Consider the following 17314-nt stretch of genomic DNA (forward strand, 5'->3'; position numbering starts at 1 on the left):
CACCGGAACTCAAATACACCTCAAAGTGTTGAACAGCCAGCAGCAACGCCAGGGCTTCTTTCTCGATTGTGCTATAGTTTTTCTGACACCGGGTACATTTCTTTGAGAAATAGCTCACGGGATGTTCAATACCAGCGTTATCTGCTTGCATCAGCACCGCACCGACGCCATGAGCACTCGCATCCACCTGCAGGCTGAAAGATTGAGTGAAATTCGGGGCAGAAAGCACAGGAGCATTACATAGTAGATCTTTGGCAGAAGAAAAAGCAGAGTCACATACTTCGTTCCACACAAATTTTGGCTCCGTACTTAAAAGGTCAGTAAGGGGTGCAACCACTGTGGCAAAATTCCTACAGAATCCCCTGTAGTATCCAGCCATTCCTAAGAAACACCTCAACTCGCGTTTATTAGTGGGTGAAGGAAATGTAACAATAGCTTCAACTTTAGCCTGAACAGGCTTAACCTGACCTTGCCCAACTAGTTTACCGAGATAAGTCACCACTGCTCTGGCAAACTCACACTTGCTGAGGTTAAGTGTGAACGACGCTTCAGTGTCAAGGACGCTTCAGCCAAGCGTTTCATGACTAAACTCAGGGTGCATAAGTGATATTTCCATGTCATAGAGTACACCACAACGTCATCTAGATACACTTCACAGTTTTGTACCTCTGACAACACAATCCTCATTAACCGTTGGAATGTGGCAGGTGCATTGCGCAACCCGAAAGCCATTACCGTATATTGCATGAATGCATCAGGCGTGACAAAGGCGGAGATTTCAGAGGGGCGTGGTGTCAATGGCACCTGCCAGTATCCCTTTAAAAGATCGAGTTTGGTTACATAACGTGAAGAACCTACGCTATCAACACAGCATTTAACACAGCGTTTTCCTCAGCATTTAAGCGCTCCTGCTCCTCAACTTAATCTGCCGCAGCTGAACCCAATCAAGTCCTGCACAGAAGAGAGAGAGAGAGAGAGAGAGAGAGAGAGAGAGAGAGAGAGAGAGAGAGAGAGAGAGAGAGAGAGAGAGAGAGAGAGAGAGAGAGAGAGAGAGAGAGAGAGAGAGAGAACCTTTCATTGTTTAGAAAGCGCTCTTCTGTGTGCTGTACAAAACAGAGGGCGCGGTAGATCTCTTGTGTCGTAAAGAGAGCTAGCACAGAAGGAGAGGGAGAAAAAAAGAGAGAGAGAGAAAGAGAGAGAGAGAGAGAGAGAAAACGAACTGCACACAACATCAAATCACAACATCAAGAATTTAAAGAAATAAGGAAAAATAACACATTACGTCCTGGGACGTAACATAAGAGTATCAGGTCCCCCAGTGTTAGGCGGCCTGTCCCAAAACATGTGTCTAACCCTAGCCACACATGTCCTGGCCTGGCAAGCCATTATAAACACAATAAAGCGAGGCTACTCGCTCCAATTCGCTCGCAGACCCCCAATGTTTCAGTTGGTTTTAGAGACTTCGGTGAGAAGCAACGTGGGTCACGTGCTTCGCTCCGAAATACACAATTTGCTAGCAAAAGGGGTGCGCCTGATATGGAAAGTGTTTGGCGAGGCCGAAATCAACCTCTTTGCCTCAAAGAACAACACTCATTGCACAGTGTTCTTCATCCACGACCCGATTTATGGGTTCTCCATGTGTGGCCCCTCAATGGGTACCCGGGGACCTTCCTGAGAAGGTCCTAAGCACGATCAATGAAGCCAGGGCCCCTTCTACTAGGTCTGTATGCTTCTAAATGGTCAGTGTTTTCCAGCTAGTGTCTGGACAAACGTTTTGAACCTGTGTCATGTGAGGTTCCAGTGGTGCTCTCCTTCCTACAAGAGCTATTAGACGCAGGCAGGACCCCGTCCACGCTCAAAGTGTATGTGGCAGCCATCGCAGCTTATCATGCTCCGGTGGCTGGCCGGTCACGAGGAAGAAATGACTTGGTGGTACAGTTTCTGAAAGGAGCCAGGAGGCTTAACCCCTCCAGACCTCCAGGGTAGGTCGTTCTCAAACCCAGACACGGCTATGTGCCTAAAGTGCTTTCAACTCCGTTTAGAGCACAGTTTATCACTTTATTGGCCCTTCCCCCTTCCTCAGAGAATGGGGAGGCTAATCTACTCTGTCCTGTCAGAGCACTGAAAATTTATCTGGAGCATTCCGTGTCTTTTAGACAATCAGAACAGCTCTTCGTCTGCTTTGGTGGCCGGTCCAAGGGGTCACCCGTCACAAAGCAGAGGATATCCAGATGGATAATTGATGCTATTTCTCTGGCATACACCTCAGTAGGTCAGGTTTCCCCAGGTACTAGAGCCCATTCGACTAGAGGCATGTCCTCTTCTTGGGCTTGGTCTTCTGGGGTTCCCATTCACGATATCTGTGCGGCGGCTGGTTGGTCCTCGCCTTCTATGTTTGTGAAATTTAAGACCCGACTGTGTCTGGTCTTATGTTAGGGGGTTAGAAAAAATGAATGTTTGGACATTACATTATAGAAAGGTATATTATGAGGCCCGACGGTGTCTGTTCTTATTTTTATACACTGGTTTCTGGCTGGCTCTGTAAGCTCAGAGTTCTAGAGCTGCAGTTCAACCAGCTACTCGGTGCGGCGTTTTGCATGGCGTCCCCACTGCGTATAGCTACGAAATATGAAGTGGACATACTCGGTTACTAACGTAACCTTGGTTCCCTGAGAGTAAGGGAACGAGTATTGCGTAGCCGGCCGCACTGAGTAGCATGGCAATATGTCGCTTCAGTCGATGTAACCTGCTATAATGGCTATTTCGGGGGCTTTTATGGGCTATGGCCACGCCCCTTGTGGCGGGCTCTGACGTGTATGACGTAATGATAGCTCATTGGCACACACGCTGGAGCCGCCCGCGCCATTGGATGTGCAGTTGCCGCAGCACAGCCAATGAGTGAGCCAGACACTCACTGTGCTAGCTGTGCAGCTGCAAAATTATGAAGGTAAAATGATGTCATAAAGAATCACATGCGCAGGGTAAGATTTGTGAAAGAGTACATAAGATTGCAAGTGTAAAATAAATTTGCATGCGCAAGAGAAGATTTGTAAAGGTGTAAATCGCCCTTCAAGTGTAAGGAAAAAAATATTTGCAGCTTTTAACTGTTATTCGTAAGTGTAATTCATGTATTTTGAAGCTGCAGCTTCATTGCTAACGAAAAATAAATAAGATCTGTATTCTTCAGAGGACCTAAGCCTGTGAACAACAATTTGCAAGCGAAAACAACAGAGGCAGGAACTGCAAAACAGATGAATTGCGTAAAATCAAACTTTGTGTAAAAAAATAAACTGTTGCAAATGTCTTACACTTACGAATAACTGTTAAAAGCTGCAAATATTTTTTCCTTACACTTGAAGGGCGATTTACACCTTTACAAATAGGGATGGGAATTGATAAGATTTTATCAATATCAGTGCCACTAACGATTCTGCTTATCGATCCGATTCTTTAACGATTCTCTTATCGATTCCTGATAGCACTGTGTGGGAAAAAGTAGTCTTTTTCGGGGGAAAAAACAAGTTGTTTTATTTGTTTTAAAGCTACACTTGACTAAGCAAACTGTACTTTTTATGTAATAAATGGAACCTTATTGTAAAGTGTTACCGATTAGTTATACACCGATTAAACGTCCCGTGAGTTCAGTGTTGGAAAGATCAGTTGTTTTAACCATTCATTAAAACGAATCGGTTCAAATGAGTCATTAGTTCGCGAATTGGACGTGTCATTATCGGACGTGTGCGCGTTGTGTGATTATCCCGGCAGTTGGGACATCCCACAAGATGTGTGTCATCACAGAAAACATTTCATCACTGGATCGTTTTTTTCGTTTATTTGAAGTGTGATTATGTCAGCTGAATGTGCGGAACACTTTTCAGAGAAGATAAGGCAACGTATTTTAGCACAATTCACACCCAGCGGCAATTCAGGAAAAACAAATCTCCGAATGCTCCACATAAAACTTTAGTCTCCCTACCTTACCATCGTGTCGTTTCTCTCTCTCTCTCTCTCTCTCTCTCTCTCTCTCTCTCTCTCTCTCTCTCTCTCTCTCTCTCTCTCAGCTTGATCAGTTTAACATGCGCCCTCCCATATGAAAAAAAACCTGCATGGTTCATATACAGCAACCATATATCTTCCTTACTTAAATTGGACAGAATTACCTTATGTGTTTCATGTAAGACCAATAGCCTACATGTCTTATACAAAATCAGACCGATTATGGCCCCTTTCATACTAAATAGCACACATACAACTTATAGGGGATTTTTGCGTCATATATGAATACTGTTAAAAGTCTTATATGAATTGTACATGACAAAAGTATGCAATGGTGTATGGTATTAGTAGAAAACACCCGATATTCATATACAAATCATTTAAAGTTCTTATATTGAATCATATGAGTTTTACATGACAAACATATGCAATCGTATATGGTATTAGTAGAAAATAACTTAAATTCATATACAAATCATTTAAAGTTCTTATATTGAATCATATGCTAGTCAAATTAAAGTCCTATAGGATTTATACACATTTTGTGTCATTTTTTTATACGTGTTATATAAAGTGTGTCATACAGATTACATGTTTAGATGACCTACATCACTTATATGAAGTTTGGAAATTGTACAGTGCAGAAGCTGGTTGGAGGATGTAGTGTCAAGATATCTCTGACCTTTATGAGGACTGGTCATTTTCCTTCAGGATGTGGACAGTAAATTTTAAATCTGGAAATCTCAACACTTTCAAAAGTGTTTCCACTCGCAACACTGACACAGTGTTACAATATGAACACTAAGAGTAAAATATGACCACCAATGCAGAGAACAACAACACTGTTGCAGAGCTGGGTGCAGCTTTGTAGCAAACACTGGCAGAGTTACAATTCTACACTGTTCTGGTGTCGACCGAACACTTTAAAAGAAGATGAAAATCATTCATCATGGAATTCTTCTCAGCCTTAGGAGTCGAGTATTACACCATCCTGGTGTTTGAACACCTTTTTACAAAGAAAAACAACACTAAAGGAGTTACCAGTTTTTCTTATTAGGGTTCTGCATTACCTACTTTAAAGAACTGTAAAATAAACAAATCATTTAATCTGAAAAGAATAAATTCACTTTGAAATAAACACATCACTCTATATTACTCTTTCAAAACTTTATTTCAAAACAATCCAGAAAGTTAAATTGTAACCTTAGTCTGGGATTATAGCAGAATTCTGTTCATTGTAAAGTAAAAAATAAAGGCAAAATGCAAACAGTGGTTTTAACAAACTATTTATTTTATTAACGAACAAGCCCCTTTACATCATAGGTTAACCCTCTGGGGTCCAAGGTGTTTTTTGGGTCCTTGAGATGTTTTGACATACTCTGACATTTGTGCTTTTTTCAGTTGCTTATAAACATATTACTGGCAAAGGTGTAATTACACTCTATTTAGCACACACAGGGCTACCATAATGTGTTATCAACATGTATGTACATTTTTGTATTTTTGAGAGAATATTGTTTATGCGTGGTTATTGAAAAAACTAAAACTTAAAGTTTCTGAAATAAGGCCACAAAACACATACTAAATATCTGTCCACAAGACTTTTGACTAATGGATGTTGTCGCCTAGAGTTTTTTCTTCAAAATGATCTGAAAATCATCCTGCCTTATCATTCCGTAAAACAATAGATTGGTTTAAATTTAAAAATGACACTTTTTGTTTGGAAAGGCAATATGCGCAGGGGTGTGACCTGCTGTGATTCACACCTGAGAAGACAATGGCCCGCATAATGAGCGCATAATGGGGCTGCATACTAATGACCCTTTCATACAGGTGTGTCACTGAGCCACAAGAATGCAATGACAATATATATATATATATATATATATATATATATATATATATATATGCCTATATAATACAAAATTGGTTCACAGTTCCAATTATTTATTTATTTTTCAAATTGTGCTTTCAAATTGTATAATATCAAATGTAAAAATGTCTAGTAATTGTGCAGTTAATTATCATACTGTTTTTACAGAAAGTTTGGGAATATATCCCAAATGTGTCACTAATAAAACACAATACAAATAATTTAAAGAGGCTTATATTGAGCTTTTAAGATTTACCTAAGATTTATTTATATGTAGCCTACATATATTTTTGCTATTTTAATAAAAAGGTTACAATTACAACAACAATTAAAATTTTAACTATATTTCAAATCTAATCTTTCTTTGTATTATATACTAAAGTATACATTTTATCATACATATTTCACAGTTGCGGATTAATTAGTTTGAATATAGCTTACAATCGAACAAACACTATAATAACTTCTTAGCAAACAAGCTTATTTGATGTGGCAGTATTTTACAGTAAAAACGACATCTTGTCTTTCATATGTAACACATCGTTTTTATGATTAGGACATATAAATGTTAATTTGCAGTTTAATACGTTGCTTATACAAAAATATTTTATTTCAACATATTTCAGTCGATTTTTACTCATCTCACTATTGGAATATAGTTAGGTAAAAGCTGTTCATTCATTCACACACAAAAACGCGATTCAAACAGTCTTTTTGTTTACAGACACTATTCCATAGCGCGATTAGCACAAAGCACTTGAAAATAAAGAATGTACCTATTTCCTCGGCTGGATCCGTTGCTCCTCCAAATGAAACTACCTGTAGCCTACTTCTGAGGTAATTTTTTCCAGGATTATTATTAAGATAGAACTATTATTCCTCACAGCGTCGTAAATCTGAGTCTCTTTCGTGGGTTATCCAGCTGATGTGGGCGTGGATCGCATTTGTGTTTGAATAGAGCGCGCGCTTTGTGGGCGTGGTCAAATTAACTTTAATGAGCTGAGACGAGAACGACTATCATCTCTCTCTTTTCGTACAGATTACATAAAATGAGAAAAAATTTTTTTTATATAAATTACTTCATTTAAAAGAAGATAATTCAGGCTTCATGCCTGTGTGCCTGTATACCTGTTTGACTGAGTATTTGCAGAGTTACAGATGATTTTTCGGACGCGTTTCAGAATGGACTTCACTGACAGAGAGAACGCAGAACGCGCATCATGTTTATTTTTCTTTATTAGGCGAAAAGCACAACACTTTGTTTTTATTATGAGGTTCCACAAAAAAAATACAAACTTAACAGGATCGAATGATGTACAACACTTATATGTAAGATCAAAATTAACAGAGTAATTTGAGTCTCTTTTGCACTGATAAGGAAAAAAGTGAGCTGGTATCGCCGGCGAGACCGCCGACCCCAGAGAGTTAACCTTTAAAATAAACAATGAATGCACACTATAGGCATTTCTGTCATCAGAATTATATGAAAGCTGCTTATCAAATGGTCTGTAATACTTCAAATCCTGAACATGTCAGTGAATGTAAGTCCTGTGTCAGTGAAGTTGATTCAGTACCTTCGACTCTGCAACAGTACAGCAGTGCTCGAGTCAACAACATTCAGCAGATGAAGAACAGTTGCAGGATACGAGTGGATCAGTTGCAGGATACGAGTGGATCAGTTGTGTCCAGTTGCTAACAGTAGAGTTTCATAGAGCAGGAATGGCTGCGCAGATCCAACTTTCTCGAAAAATCCTGGAGTGCTGGTTCTCTAGAGTCTAGACAACACAACACAAAATCAGACCGATTACAATTAATACAATTTGTGTTTTATAAATACAGCAAGTTTATGTTGGAAAAAGTTCAAACATCTAACATCAATCATCAAGCGTATAACTAGACGCGGTAGGCGCGAATTTGACGAGCTATTCGCGTCTGGTGTGAATGCAGCATAATGATGTACCTTTATAGGGCTTGAAAGTGGTAGTTGCATAGACTGTCAATGGAGGGGCAGGAAGCTCTCAGATTTGAATTTGAATTTTTGATTCAGTTGAATTTTCCTATTGGATGTTTGCGGTGGTTCGTGACGTAAGCGGTTGTTGGTGACGTAAGCAGGTTCCAGCTCACCACGCCCTTGGTACGAGCTACCACGCCCATGGCAGTATAAATACCATCTTGTTTCGTCAAAACCACTGTGAGTCAGGAGCTGGAATTGCGAGTATTTAAAACGATCAGGATAGAGTGTTTTAGCATCTATTTAGCATAGCATTTATATAGTTATTTAGATTATTTCGTGTAGCCTATGTAGTTAATTAGCATAGTTGTTAGTGTAGTATTGTTAGAAGCATAGTTAGTTAGTAGTATAGTATTGCATCAGTTAGGATAGCTTCAAGTTAGCGTAACGTTAGATTTATCTGTATTTAGTACAGTGGTCAGGATGGTAATGCAGTAGAGGTGGAAATGGGCTTCTCCACACAGCTGGTGCTGAGAAGCGGCAGCCTGACTCCAGTGGGTGGAGTCAGGCTCTGACCAGGGGTTTAGTTACCCTTTAAGAATAAATTAAGACACCCACCTTAAGAAATCTCACTAATAGTCAGCCGCCGGAAGAATCTGTGTTCCCTTTTTGTGGCTGTGATGTTGGACAGGTGATGGGCAGATATTTCCCAATCAGTGGAGTCTAAAATTAAACAGCAAGAAAACATCTACCTGTTAAATCATGAAAACAATTGGTTTGAAAACTAATTTTAAGTAAAAAATAAAAATGACTTTTGTTAAGTAATTTGACTGGACAAATTCAAAATGAGTGTTAAGAAACACAGAAAATCTAGTTATACCAAATAGCAACAAAGCTATGATTATTTTTTTATGTTTGTGCCCATGATTCTCTCATGTTATCTGTTAAATCTTAACATCACCAGGTTCTAGTCTGTACATTCTTTAAACACCAAGCCTGGTTTAGCCTTAGCCACTCAGTGCATCATAGAAATGCTCCTAGCAAACACAAATAGCTAAATCAATACATTTAAACATGAAAGCATAACCACCAAACATCAATCAAAAGTTATTCTGATAAGTACATTTTGCATAAATATTTAATCTGAAAGAATTAGTTACCCATTCTCTGAAAATTGGTCCTCCAAAAAAGGAAATAAAGTGACAATTTCACGTGCATTGTTGGTCTGCAGTCAGTGTTGTACTTCTGTTTTTCAGTTAACTTGTAGTGCTACTAGGTGTGCTGGTAAACGAGAGTAAAAGATAGTTTGAGGATAAATACATACTTTTAATATTTGCACTTCACAAATATTGTCATAAAACACGTATTGTAATGAGTTAAAACACTTACTATATGTTTTTACTGTTAAAAGCAAAATCCGTGTCAGCACTGCGTCACGACTCAAAGAAGATGCAGGCCTAGTCGTCTGTGGGCCTAGTCTGTGAGAAAGGTTTAGGCGCGCACATCACATACATATCGTTACAAAACAATATAATGCCATGAAATACATGTTGTAAATTAGGTTAAAAACACTTACTTTCGGTGTTTTTCCTGTTAACGTTACAAGCAAACCTCCTCGTCGTCGGCTCCGTCTTGACTCAAAGAAAATAGTCGCCTTTAAGAAAAGTTTCGGCTCGTTTAAGCGCGCAAAGCATTTAAATATTGCTATAAATCAATATATTATAAAATACATATTGTAAATTAGATAAAACACTTACTTTCGCCGTTTTCCTGTTAAAAAGCAAACCCATCCTGGTCTGATCTGCATCGCGCGTCAACGGAAATGCCCCCCTGAGAGCGGTTTAGCCGTGCACAGCACATACACATTGTTATAAAACAATAATAAGACGTTATAAAATGCATATATAAATGCGATAAAACACTTAATCCATGCGTTTTCCCTCATCGTATGCCTTGCTTCGCGAATCAAAGAAAATGGCGTCTGTGAAAAAAGTCTCTGCTCGTTCAACGCATTCTCATCCCAAAGCGTAATATATTGACTCTTTTGTGAAGATGGCACCCTTTAGCGTCAATATAACACGCTTCGGTTTTGGGTAGGTTTAGGTCTGGGGTAGTGTTAGGGTTAGACCACTAGGAGGCGCCATATATCTGCGTCTCATATGACGCTAAAGGGTGCCATGTGCGTGGGATATAGACGCTTTGGCAAAAGAGTCAGTATATTACAACGCTTTGGGATGAGAACGGGCTGTATATTACGCCTTGGGATGAGAACGGGCTCGCTCGTTTCGTCGCGCTCAGCGGGTAAATGTCCCGGATGTGACTCGTCACAGTGTTATTTAGATCAGAGGGTGCGGCAAATTAACAAAGTTGAGTCAAATATGTTTCTAGAACAGTGAATAAAATGTTGAAAATTGGCTGGAATATATTTTTGTATATGTGACATGAACTCTGGTGGTGATATGCATAAGAATCACTTCGACATTAAGGAAAGTTTTATGTTTGGGTTAAGAATAGTATACTATCTTAGTACTGTGATAAAGTTTAGAGAAATTGTCACAAATGAAAATGAAATCTGGTGATGCAGAATTTAAAATAAAAAACTATTGATATGTAAAATATTCAACTGTATCTTGTAGAATACACTCTAATAAATAATTTTTGTAATTAAAATGTGTGCTTGTGTGTGTAGTTTTAAATATTGTGTTTCATCTAATGTTGAATTATACAGTATGACCATGATTGACTAGGCATAGGGCTCCTCTTAGGGCTCCACAAGATAAGAGCAAGAGCATGAGTGAACTGCAGCCTTACACTGATTGGTAAACTGCACTGTGTTTTATTAGTTCACTTTCAAAAAAAAAAAATATATAGATTTAATTCTGATAATTTACTCACCCTGATGTCATCAAAGATATCCATGTCTTTCTTTCTTCAGTCGAAAATAAATTAAGGTTTTTGAGGAAAACATTCCAGGATTTTTCTACACAGAATGGACTTTAATGGTAACCAAATATTCAAATGTTCAAAGAAGGTTCAAATGTCTCAATGTAGCTTCAAAGTCTCGACACGATCCCAGTCGAGAAATAAGGGTCTTATCTAGTGAAACGATCGGTCATTTTCTAAAAAATAAATATATATATATATACATTTGAAACTTTTGAAACTTCTTTGAACATTTGAATATTTGGTTGCCATTGAAGTCCATTCTGTGTATAAAAAATTTAAGAAAGAGAGACATGGATATCTTGGATGACATCAGGGTGAGTTTGAAAGTGAGCTAATACTTTAATACTTTAAGATATATGCTGGACATGAATATTAAATTAGCATTATTTTCCTACGTTTTTACATCAATACAATCTATATGGCTTTTGTACGTAGGACATACAGTATATGACATATATGATTACAAATACATTAATATTATGCAATTTATATATGTGGATTTTGCAGCATATATGTCCCTTACAATATTCTGTTGGAACATATAAGAAAATCGCAGATGTTTTTAGCAAACCTTTTCCATATGGGCTGTCACAAGCGCAGCGGTTCATCTACATTACCAGAGAGAGACAATTTTACTCACTGATCAAATAAGACTTTGCAGGACAAAGATTAGCTTTGGACGCGGTGCTATGGTGCTTGATAAAGGACAAAAGGGACAGTTGTGAGTTCACGGTCTGTATACATACTATGGCTGACTCGTAAGAGGACTCGTTAACGTCGAGGGCATACAATATCGATAGATCATAAAATTTAGAACCGGTTCTCGAGTGGAACCGGTTTTCGATTCCCATCCCTATTTACAAATCTTCTCTTGCGCATGCAAATTTATTTTACACTTGCAATCTTATGTACTCTTTCACAAATCTTACCCTGCGCATGCGATTCTTTATGACATCATTTTACCTTCATACAAAATGCGTTTTACATTTTAAGCTTCAGAATTCGAGGAAAAGGAGTTTCCCCACTGCGTATAGCTACGCAATACTCGTTCCAATACTTTCAGGGAACCGAGGTTACATTAGTAACGGAGTACGTTTCACATTGTTTGCAAATGTTTCAACTATATGTAACAAGATATTTTTCAACATTCGAAGTTTTCAAAACAATTCCACACGTGTAATGGTGAGGACGTTGAAAATAATTTAATATTCAAAACTGTTACCCAATCATAGGAGTGGGCATTTACTTCCAAGTCTTGAATGTAGCACGACTATCAAAACTTAGAGGGTCAAAAACAGGATAGAAAATAACATATTACTTCTGAATTAGAATGCTTTTTGATGTAAAACTCCTGACAATAGAGCACATTATAATAAAACTTTTTTTTTCATGACCCCTTTAATCTCAGAATTAGAGGAAAAACATGATAACAATACTGTGAAAAAAAAAAAAAAAAAACTGTTGTCGTGACAGCCTGAAACGAAATGTTCAGTACTGAAATGTTCATTTAGTTCTATCACAAAGAAAAATAGTTCAATTAGGTCAGTGACCTGAACATGTTTTCAACCTGTTTTGAACTGTGTTGACACAGATTACAGTGAATCGCAACCTCATATCGGTAACCTTTGTTTTTGTTACTTTTGGAATTGACATTACAAACCCTATCTGGAATGAAAAAACTTCCAAATAGAAGGATATATTTAAATAGAACAAATATTGCACCAATGCACCCTACCCCTATCACATATTATATTATGTTATGTTGTGTTATGTTATATTAATTATATTATTCTTACTAATAGTAATAATAACATATTATAGCAATTATAAATAACAACAACAACAATAATAATAGTTTAATACAAACAATCACACACATTGGTCGTTTTATAGAATTCTACAATTATTCCTTTCTAGAATTCCCCTCCACTTTGAATTAAAACTCATTTGAACCCAAAGTTGTGTAAATGTTAAATTCACGGAATTCAAATAAAATGAAATATGTTGAGTAATGTAGATCCCTTTAGACGTCATTGTAAAACCTTGACAATCTGGGTGTGTTAAACTTGTTGATTCCCATTGGCTCTCAGTGTACTTTGAGATAAAAGCCACAAACCTTCAGGTTTAGTCCTGTCTAGTCTAGTCATTTTTGCAACTGCAGAACAGTGACACTTTTTGTTATGCTTTACCTGGTACATCCCAACAGCATTATTGCAAGCATAAACTTTTTGGATGGCCCTGACTATAAAAAAGTAACCAGCCTGATAAGTCTAGTGTGTAAACCACAAAGAGAAGTGCAAACGATACTGAAGTGCAAAATATACTAACTCAACTCAACTCTCAACTCAACTTTATTTATATAGCACTTTCAACACCACAAGTGGAACCAAAGTGCTGTACAGAAGGTATACAAAATTAAATAAAAACAAAGACATAAAAACAATGCAAACATGACATACACAACTTACAAAGCATTATCAAATGCTAAAGAGAACAGATAAGTTTTAAGCGCACTCTGAAAAACACCCAATGAAGGACAAGTTTTTACAGACAGAGGAAGCTCATTTCAGAGCCTAGGAGCTGCAACAGAGAAAGCCCGATCACCTTTACATTTTAAACGGGATCGCGGAACCATGAGAAGCAATTGATCATTTGAGCGCAGAGATCTACTGGATTGACAGCAGCTGATTAAATCAGTAACATACTCAGGTGCTAGGCCATGCAGAGACTTAAAAACATACAACAACGCTTTGTATTGAACTCTGTATCGTATGGGTAACCAATGTAGTTTAATTAACACCGGAGTAATGTGCTCTCTCTTCTTAGTGCCCGTTAAAAGCCTGGCAGCTGAGTTCTGAATGAGCTGCAAACGGGAGAGAGAGGCCTGACTCACACCCAGATACAACACATTACAATAATCCAAACGAGATGACACAAAGGCATGAACAACCTTCTCCATATCGTCAAAATAAAGGATAGATTTCAATTTAGATATTGATCTAAGATGGAAGAAACTATTCTTAACGACAGCATTGATTTGACGATTGAATTTAAGCTCAAAGTCAAAAATGACACCAAGGTTCCTCACGCTAGACAGTTTTTCCCGGGAAACAACCCCAGGCAGTCATCATCCACACACCCCTTATTTCCAAATAAAATCATCTCTGTCTTATCCTCGTTTAATTGGAGAAAGTTATTCGCAAGCCAACACTTAACTTCAGCCAAACATGCATGAAGAGACTGAATGGCACAATTATGGCCATATTTCAGTGGTAAATAAATTTGAGAATCATCTGCATACAGATGATACTGAATCCCAAATTTCTCAAAAATCGAACCTAGAGGGAGCATATAAAGGGAAAATAAAATTGGCCCCAGTATAGAGCCCTGTGGAACCCCACACACAAGAGGGGCAACGGAAGAAAAATAATTCCCTAAACTGACTGAAAATGTCCTATCCTTCAAATAGGAAGAGAACCATTTCAGGGCTAAGCCCTGAATACCAACCTGATCCCTAAGACGATCAATGAGAATGTTATGATCAACTGTATCAAATGCCGCTGTAAGATCTAACAAAAGCCAAACAACACGATTTCCAGAATCAACACCTCGTAGGATATCATTAGAGACCCTCAGAAGAGCAGATTCTGTACTATGACCAACTCTAAAACCTGACTGGAATCTATCGAAAATGTTATTTCTCATTAAAAAGTCATTAAGTTGTGCATTCACAATTTTTTCCAGTATCTTAGAAATAAAAGGCAATTTTGAAATCGGACGAAAACTACTCATGTACTAAAAATCTAAAATATAATTATAACTTAATTATAACTTGCTATATTTTAATCTATACAGTATATTTTCATGTTGATATATTTACACACACACACTTAAATGAGTAAGAATTCCCACGAATATAGCAGCAAGCAGCAATTATCAGAGCTGAGCGAGCTATCTGTGAAAATGTTATTTGAACATGTCATTGCGTAAATTAAATTGAAATTGTCAGGGGATGATTACAATAGTACTTAACCAGTTTCATCTCAAGGCACCAAAGCATTGAATGGCAAAGATCCTGAATGGCATCTTACCGTAAAAATATTTCTCAAGATACACAACTGTCATCATGAACTATGAATGCAACTCATACGGCCAATCAAACCAATGGTTTCGCTAGGCCCTTTTTAGCGGGGCTTCAGCAGCTCCTCCCCGTCTTTTAGTCAGCGCGTTCCGTGTGTTCTTTTGTCCGCAGCGCCAGGTGCGTGTCAAGGTGTGTGTATTGATAGATTGTTATATCTGCATCTGTGCAGGTCTTTTATCATTAAAGGATGAGGGAGCAATAGGCCTACATCCACTGTAAAGTTTTCCCTGCGTTCACACACCCTCAGTTGTTTTCCTCCAGCAAAAATGGAATGTGACGACATACTTTAGAAAATGGTGTTTTCATTTGAGAATTACATTTTTTAAATTAAAACGCATTATTTTGTATGTGGCATTAGATTAACATCATGCACATAAATTAATAATACACTGTAAAAATGATGTTGTTGGTTTGTTGGTTTAGCTTAGCCTAGCCTTAACTCAAACTTAAAAGTTTTAGTTAAAAATTTGAGTTAATGATGCAAAGAAAGAGATTAGTTTATTCAACAGACGCTCCAAATATTATGTTATCTTAACAACATTTGTGAATATAAGCTGATTTGTGGAAAAATTGGGATTTGAGATTGTGACTAAGCTCAAGAGTTTAAATCTGTGTGATTCCTGCAGCTGACGTCACAAAGAGTCATTCAGAAGCTTCATGTTAATGACGCACTGCAGTGATTGACAAAAGAGGGCAGGGTGGTTACTCTCTTTAGTCAAGTCACCTTTATTTATATAGCGTTTTTTTACAATACTGTCATGATTCTGCCCTAGTGTCCTTGATTTTCTTTAGTCTTGAGGCAGGATCATGACAGACCCGTGTTTTGTGTGCAAGCACATGGCCTTGTGTTTGGGCCATGTGCTTGTGTTGTCTCGTTACTTAACCCTGCCCCCTTGTTATCCTCGTTTTGTCATTATTGCTTTACCTGTGTCACCTTGTAGGGAAGTGGGTTTTGATGGCCCACTTCCTGGACGTGGTATGGTCCAAGATAAAAAATGATGGCCCAGCTCGCAAATGCACTATGGTGCAAAATGATGGTTTATTTATATAGAGGTGAAACTTATTTACAAGCGAGTCCAAAACTGTACAAAAATAATCAACTCTTCCACTGGCGAAAATATATTAACTAAACAAAATAAATAAAATAAACAAAAAAAACTGTAAACACGTATCCACAATACACGGTTTCACACAGCAAAACATTAATTGATTTGTTCGTGGCACCACAACTGCACACTCACGCATCAGCCTACCAAGAGACCCTGAATGAATATTCAGCCACTCTTTTATACTGTTGGCTCCTCCCCTATTGGAGCCAACCATTTACCAAAACCCCGGGGGAACATGAAATTTCACAGTGCTTAAGTACTACATAAACTCGCACTAATAAACATTAAACATAAATATATACCCATAAAATACATACCAACATCACGTAATATTCTTTCAAGACATAAATTAACTATGGACACAAAAATATTTCCCACATCACATGACACATAGTATCCTCCTTTCCGGGTGACGCCATTATTGCGGAGACGTGACAGTGTGCTATAAAAAGCTCTCGATACCAACAATCACGTTTAATCTGTCTCTTTCACTCCCAGAATCAACTCATCATGAGCAGGTAAATCTATATGCACGTATATGTATGCGTGTGTATGCGATGTGAGTTTATTGTATCAAGACGATGGGTACTTTGAGTTTGAATGAACAAGTGCTATGTGTCTCGTGTGCACCCGGACCATAGCGGTAACAGAGGAGCGGCAAATTTGAATGTGTGTGTGTGTGTATGTCAGAGCCAGCGCCAAACTGCCGTCTGATTAGGTCTCCTTCTTTACACTACCTTCTCCCTCTCCAAGCTGCGTACTGCTCGGGTACCGAGACAGGTAGTCAGCAATCACATTCTTCCTCCCAGGGATGTGACGGACATTGTAGCGGAAAGGTTGGAGAGCTAAGTACCATCGAGTAACTCTGGCATTGTTGTCCTTCATCGCATTGATCCAGCTTAGGGCCCGATGGTCCGTCTCCAAGTCAAACTCTCTCCCAAGCAGGTAATACCGGAGGCTATCGAGGGACCATTTAATGGCAAGACACTCCTTTTCAATTGTAGAGTATCTTGCCTCTCTAGGCAGCAGCTTACGACTGAGGAACACCACTGGCTTCTCCTCCCCAGCAATCCCTTGGGCTAGGACCGCTCCTAATCCTGTTGCAGAAGCATCAACCTGGACCACAAACCGCTGAGAGAAGTCAGGTATCTGGAGAACTGAACTGGAACAGATCCTTTCCTTGAGGGATCTAAAAGCCAACTCACAGTCCTCCGTCCATGGTAAGGTGTGTGTGTATGTCAGAGCCAGCGCCAAACTGCCGTCTGATTAGGTCTCCTTCTTTACACACCTGTTATGTT

Source organism: Rhinichthys klamathensis, unplaced genomic scaffold (genome assembly GCF_029890125.1).
Source record: "Rhinichthys klamathensis goyatoka isolate OS25496 unplaced genomic scaffold, OSU_Roscu_1.1 h1tg000068l_1, whole genome shotgun sequence".
Lineage (NCBI taxonomy): Eukaryota > Metazoa > Chordata > Actinopteri > Cypriniformes > Leuciscidae > Rhinichthys > Rhinichthys klamathensis.